The sequence below is a fragment of the Elephantulus edwardii genome, unplaced genomic scaffold, assembly GCF_000299155.1.
Source record: "Elephantulus edwardii isolate Elephantulus edwardi_28Jun2011 unplaced genomic scaffold, EleEdw1.0 scaffold00054, whole genome shotgun sequence".
Lineage (NCBI taxonomy): Eukaryota > Metazoa > Chordata > Mammalia > Macroscelidea > Macroscelididae > Elephantulus > Elephantulus edwardii.
Genome location: NW_006399804.1, coordinates 14,399,756 through 14,407,328, shown reverse-complemented (window position 1 = coordinate 14,407,328; position 7,573 = coordinate 14,399,756).

The window sequence follows — 7,573 nt, the reverse complement described above, 5'->3', positions numbered from 1 at the left end:
CTGTTAAAAAAATGAAATGGAATGCGAAGAGTGATAATCTACGCATTCTCTCAACAGAACTCATTGCTATCAACTTGTAGCTGACTCTTCAGCAGGTTTTCTGAGGTTGCAAATCACACAGGAAATTGCCTGCCTTTCTCCCAAAAAAATACTGCCAGAATGGTACTACCAGATTATGTCCCTCTAGATTATGACACCAGAACTTCCTAGCCTAGGCATTTAGCTTCCTGTAAGCTAAATGGACTGGCACTGGCCATGTCGAATGAGATAAGCATCTGATCTATTGACAAATTGAAGAGGAATGGTTTAGCATTCATCTTCAAAGAGAATGTTCCAAGATCTGCCTTGAAGTATACTGCTATCTGTGATAGAAGATTATTGGTATGCATATAAGGAAGACTTGTTAATAGGACTGTTATCTAAATATACACCAATCACTAAAGCCAAAGTTGAACAAATTGAGGATTTTTACCAGTTTCTGTAGTCTGAAATTGACAGAATATACAATCAAGATGTATATAACTTGTGACTGTTTTTGTTGTGTGCCGTCGAGTCAGAACTGATCCATAGCTGACCCTCCGGCAGATTTTCAGAGGCAGTTGATTCCACGGGAGGAGATTGCTCATCCTACCCTGCAGAGCAGCTGATGGCATCGAACCACATACCTTCAGGATTGTAGTGCAGCTTCCTACTACTAGGCGACCAGGGCTTCCTTTGTGACTGTTGTTGTTGTTGTTGTGTACCATCAAGTTGGATCCGACCCTTAGCTGACCCTCCAGCAGGTTTTCAGAGGCAGTTAATTTCACAGGAGGAGATTGTCCATCCCTGGAAACAAAGAAGAATTGGTAGTCTGAAATATGGTTTTGGTGATATAGTGATAGAAATAAGGCCTGAGATCACGTGATAGAACTTTGTATGAACAAAGGTTTATTCATTGCAAATATCTTTTTTAAAAAAATATGATAACGGATTAAATGACATAATTTAAATTTTAATTACATTTTAAAAATATACATGATCATTGGTTAAATTGTGTCTTCTCACAAACAAAAGCTTGTTGGAGCCATCAATAATTTTTCAGAATGCAAACAGATCCTGAGACCACAAGGCTTTAGAATTAATGAATTTCCCTTTTCCAGGTACAGATTCCCTATTGCAGTAGTTGAATCTTGAGAACTGTTCTCTAAAGAAGTGGTGTTCTAAGTTTAATATGGAAGACCCTTATGGTGTTGATAGGTGCCATCAACTATGACACAGAGCAACCCTGTGAACGATGGAGCTGAACCCTGCCCTATCCTGTGCCATCCTCATCATCTCTGCCATTCTTGAGCCTTACAGTCACTGTGTAAATCCATTTAATTGAGGATTTTCCCCTCCTTCATTGACCCTTCACTTTTCCAACCATGATGTCCTTTTCCAAAGGCCAGCATTTCCTAACCACATGCTCAAAGTATGTGAGATGGAGTCTGAGTAGCCTTTCTTCTAAGGTGCACCCTGGCTTCACACTCTCTGAGACATATTTGTTTGTTCTTTTGGCAGTCTATGGGGTATTTTGTACTCTTCTACAGTATGACAACTCAAAGGCCTCAGCTCTTATTCTGTCATCCGTATTCATTGTCAAGTTCTCAGCGGCATAGCAAATAATCGGAAAGAACATGACTCCTTGTTGTTATGTGCCATCAAGTTGCCTGCAACTCATAGCCTGAAGCCTGCCCTGCCCTGAGCCATTCTCACTGACTTTGACGCACCTACTGGGTGTTCCTCTCCTGTGCTCTCCATCTACCCCTCTGAGCATGGCCACATGCCCAAACTATGTGAGAAAGAACTTCAAAAACCACTCTAAAAGGCAGTTTAGTGCTTCCTCAAAAAACATAGATTCCATATGACCCAGCTATTCCACTACTTGGAATATACCCTAAGAAATGAGAACTGAGGCACAAACGGAGACTTGTACACCAGTGTTCATAGCAGCATTATTCACCATTGCAAGAACATGGAAACAGCCCAGATGTCCAACCACAAACAAAGGATTGAGAAAGTATGGTACATTCACATAATGGAATACTACACAGTACACAGGAACAATGATTTTGTAAATTGTTACCTAACTCGGGAGGGACTAGAGAGTATTATACTGAGTGAATGAACTCATTCCCACAAGGATAAATAGTGTATAAAACCATTATTGTACAATGAGTATAAGGATCCAAGGAAGAGGCGGAGTGTAAGCAGAGGGATGAGGATGTGCAGGAGGAGAGGATTAATCATGGAGTTGTGCAATTTGATGGGTGGGGAGGATGAGGGAAATTGGAAAAATCTGTTCTGGAAAGCAATGTATCAGAATTTTGTAAATTAACTAGTGTTAAAAAACAAAACAATAACCAAAAAACCCCACAAACCAACAACCCCAAAACAGCCTAGTCTCCAAAGAGAAACTTGATTTAAACGTCTCCAAGACAGAACTATATATATTTTTCTTGGCAGTCTATGTTCAAGATTCTTCTCCAGCACCACAACTCAAAGGTATCAATTCTTCTTCTGTCATCCTTAGTCATTGTCCAGTTTTCTGATGTATAGCAAGTAATTGCAAAGATCATGGCTTAGATCAGGCACACCTTAGTCCCTAAAATGACATCATAGCTTCTCAGTACTCTGGAAAGGTCCCCGACAGCAGATTTACCTAATGAAATTCGTCTTTTGATTTCCTGACTGCTGGTGCCAAACTGACACACTTGCTTTCAACACTTTGGAGATGTCCTTGACTACAAACTCTTCAGTACAAAATGTTTTTTATTTCCTGAATTTTGATACAAAGGTTGTTGATATGGATCCAAGTAATAAAATTGTTGACAATTTCAATCTTTTCTCCATTTATCATGATGTTGCCTGTTGGCCCGGTGGTGAAAATTTTTGTCTTTTTGCTGTAGATATGCAATCCTTATTGAAGGCTGTGATTTTTGAGCTTCTGCAGCAAGCATTTCAAGTCCTTTTCACTTTCAGTAAGCAAGATTGTGTCATCTGCATAACACAGGTTATTGATGCATCCTGATGCCACATGTGGATGGTGCTATGTCACCATCAGCACAGCTCTACCTTCTGGGCACACAACTGTATACAAATACAAACTGTCCATTCAACAGCACCCTCCTGGCAGGAAGCAGCCCCTCCCAGCAAGCTGGTAGATACTTTTATTGAGTAGAGGACAGACTTATTTAGGGCCAGCAATGGAGGACTGACTGGTCCTGCAAGACAAAGGTGTATCTGAAGTTTGTAATCCGCCATGCTTAGAAGGACATATGATGTTGGTTTTCCGATTGGCAATATTGATATTAAAGTTTACTTTTAAAATATTCTTAATTTTAAGAACTGAGTTGAATTAATGAAAAATGTTAGGTATTATATAAATTGGAAAACAATTTTTAAATGAAGGAATTTTGGGAAACATTGTTCTGCAGTAGTTAGTGGCAGTTTGGAATGAGTCACTGATGTAATTGTGACCTAAGAAAAATAAGGCAGGACTACAGGTGTTTCCAGACAGCCACACCGAGCACCAAGGGGTAAAGGGCAAAGGGAGGGGAACTCCAACTGGGAGTGAAAGGCCAAACCCTTTCATTTTGATCTCTAATCTGCACTTGTTCCTTTCCCAATGATATCCACTTAACACTATGCCTCATTCACTAATGCAAAGTTTGTGTCAAGTTCCATTTTTCTTCTACTATTAATCAGATGTCACCACTAACTTATTTACCTATTGAAACACTGTATGAAGAATCATTTGCCACCTAATTTAAAATTCAACCTGAACCCTGTCTATTCAGATTGCATGTCTATGTCTTATATGAAACAGAGAACTGGCCCTACATCACAGATACCCCAAGAAACTAACAGGCTTCGCATCTATAAATAAGTACATTAACCATTATAATTGGCATGGTACAAGTCTACATTTGTATGTATGCTTATTCACTGTGATAAAAATGTTATAGACTGATCCTTCTAGTTTCCCATTTTAGGCTTTTCTTTTGCATCTTAAGTAGTATCACAATATAATTAGTTGACACCAAAAAGGAAGCAGTAGTGCTCCATTACACTCAGAGGTTATCCCTAAACAGAAATACCTGTTATCCAACAAATTTGTAAGACAATACCACTTGGCCAGCAAGTTTTAGCACTTCAGTAGAAACAGTCACTTTGGCCTTATGTATTCGAGTCCTTAGTGATATCCATACATATCATTTTGCAAAATAAATACGCTTTTTGCCAAAGTCCCCTTACTGTCTAAAGGCGCAAAGTAAATTTAAAAAGTAATAAGCAAACATTTTTTTCTGAGAGGCTAATTTTATTATAAAACCTTTTTTTATGTTACATCCTTGCCTCTGAAAAGCATTCTGATTGTCCTTTTTAGAAAGACATATGTCTGATTTGTTTTGTTTTCTGCTCTTGGGATATTTAGTGCTCTTCTCCAATACCACAACTCAAAGGTTTCAATTTGTCTTATGTCATCCTTATTAATTATCCAGCTCTCAAATCCACAGCAAGCAAGTGATTGAAATTATCATGGCTTGAATCAGGCACACCTCAGTTCTCAAACTGACATCATTGCTCTTCAGTAATTTGGAAAGAACCTTGCCTGCAGACTTGTCCAATGCAATATGTCTCTTGATCTCCTGATTGCTGGTGCTGACGATGTTTATTGTGGATCCAAGTAAGAGGAAATCATTGACAAGTTCAAACTTTCCCCCATCTATCATGTTCTAGTGGTGAGGATTTTTTTCTTCTTGATGTTGAGATGCAGTTGATATTGAAGGCTATAGTCTTTGATCCTCTGCAATAAGTGTTTCAAGTTTGAATAGATACTACTTTCTCTACGGAACACTCGTCTGGTACTCACCTGCATCACCCACAATTGCCATCCAGCTGCACCACAACCATCGCCTTCAGGATCCTGGTTCATTACTTGCCAGTCTCCGCACCACCAGCTTGCATTGCTCACAGTCCAGCTGTGCCAAGGACTTCCAAGTTTCTGGAAAACTAGCCTGTCAGATGAAGCTTGAGAATCCTTGCCTCCAAGGAGCAGCCTGGTCTCACCCTCTCTAGGACATACCAGTTTGTCTTCCCAGCAGTCCATGGTGTTTTCAATACTCTTCCCCAGCACCACAGCTCAAAGGCATCAGTTCTCCTTCTATCATTCCTAGTCATTGCCCAGCATTCTGATGCATAGCCAGTAATTGCAGACTAAGACCTGGATCAGGCACTCCTTAGTCTCCAGACGGACATCATTGCTCTTCAGTACTTTGGATAGGTCTCTGACAGCAGACTTTCACACTGCAATTCATTTTTTAATTTACTGGCTGCTGGTGCCAAGAGTGTTGGTTATGGAGCCAAGCAAACTAAAGCTGTTAACAATCTCAATCTCTTCATAGTCTATCATAATACTGTCAATCGGCCCAGTGGTGAGAATCTTTGTTTTCTTGATGTTGAGCTTTAATCCATATTTAAGGCTATAGTCCTTCTGCAGGAAGCAGGCTTGTGTCATTTGCATAACACAGATTGTTGATGTGTCTTTCTCCAATCCTGATGCCACATTACTCCTCATAGAGTCCAGCCTCCCAGATAATCTGTTCTGCATACTCTTCCCAGTTTGGTACCATGCAGTGTTTCCTTGCTCTGTTCTGATGACTGCCTCCTGGTCCAAGTATAGGCTTCGTATAAGCACAATCAAGTGTTTTGGGATTCCCGTTCTTCTCAGAGTCAGACACAGTTTGTTGTGATCCACACAGTCAAATGCCTTTGCATATTCAATGAAACACAGATAGACATTCCTCAGGTACATCCTGCTTTCAGCTAAGATCTATCTAACATTAGCTATAATATCCCTAGTACCATGGCCTCTTCTAAATGAAGCCTGCACTTCAGGCAGTTCTCTGTGGATGTGCTGTGCCAGTTGTTTTTTGATAATTTTTAGTAGAATCTTGCTTGCATGTGATATAAATGATATTGTTTGATAATTTCCATATTCTGTTGGGTCAACTTTCTTTGGAATGGGAACAAATATAGGTCTCTTTCAGTCAGTTGGCCTCCAAATTTCTTGGCACAACTTAGTGAGCAAATCCAAGGCAGCGTCTGTTTTTTGAAATATGTCAATTAGTGTGCCATCAATTCCTGGGGCCTTAATTTTTGCCAATTCTTTCAGAGCAGTTTGAAATTCTTCCCTCGTCACCACAGGCTCTTGCTTATACATTGTTTCATGTAATTCTCCTGTGTCCACCAATTCCTTTTGGTACAATGACTCTGTTTCTAGGAATATACCCCAAGGAAGTTAGAACTGAGGCACAAATGAACATTTTGTACACCATTGTTCATAGTGGCATTATTCACCATTGCGAGAACATGGAAAACAGTCCAGATATCCAGCCACAATCAAACGATTGAGAACTTTTGGTACATTCACACAATGGAATACTATGCAGCACATAAGAGCATGACTTTGAAAATTACTACATAACTTAGGAGAGACTGGAGAACATTATGCTGGGTGAACTACTACCTCAATTTCATGTGGACAAATACTGCATAAGACCATTATGGTAAAAGTAGGATAACTAGAAAAATGTATATCAGGATTCAAGGAGGGGGAAGGAGTGAGATCAGAAGGATGAGGATGGGCTGGGTGGAGGGGTGGGTGATATAGAGTTGCACAGTTTGGTGGGTGGAGGGAAAGGGGGTAAAGGGAATGGGAAAGATCTGACATGGATCTGGAAAGACAAGGTAATGCAGGCATGGTTTAATGGTGATTAATTTTATAAAACACAATGAAGGGGAGTGATTTATGAAACAAAGTGAATGAAAGATAGTATGAAACATAATGGATATGATCTTTGTATGCAAACCAATATAAAATAATTTTTAAAAAATATTTAATAGATATGGAGAAAAGATACAACCCTGACGTACACCTTGCCTGATTTTAAAAACCTTGTTTTGTTCGAAAAGCAGCTTCTTGGTCTACGTATAGGTTTCACAAGAGCGCAATTAAGTATTCCAGGACTTCCCCTCTTCTCAATGTTAGTCATAGTTTGTTATGATCCAAACAGATGAATGCCTTTGCATAGTCAATAAAACACCAATAGACATTCCTCTGGTATTCTTTGCTTTCAGCAGGGTCTGACATCAGCAATGATAGTCATGGTGTCAAAGCCCCTTCCAAACCCCACTTGAACTTCCAACAGTTCTCTGTCAACCTACTAGTCTAGCCGTTTTTGGATGATCTTTAGCAATATTTTGCTTCCATGCATTATTAACCTTTATTGTTAATATTGTTAGATTAGTAGCCGAGTACAATTCCTTTGTGCCACACCAACTACAAATTATGAACTGTAAGTGCTAACAATATAGTGTTTAAGACTTTCCATTTCTCCAAGAAATAGCTAGATTAGGGACAGACATGAACATCCAGTCTTTCTCTCTGGATGTGACTTCTCTTTTTAAAAAATTTTTTTATTATTATTAATTTCAATGAACATTTACAGAGATTGTGGATTTCCATTCATTCATTGTTGCACTTTTCTCCCCC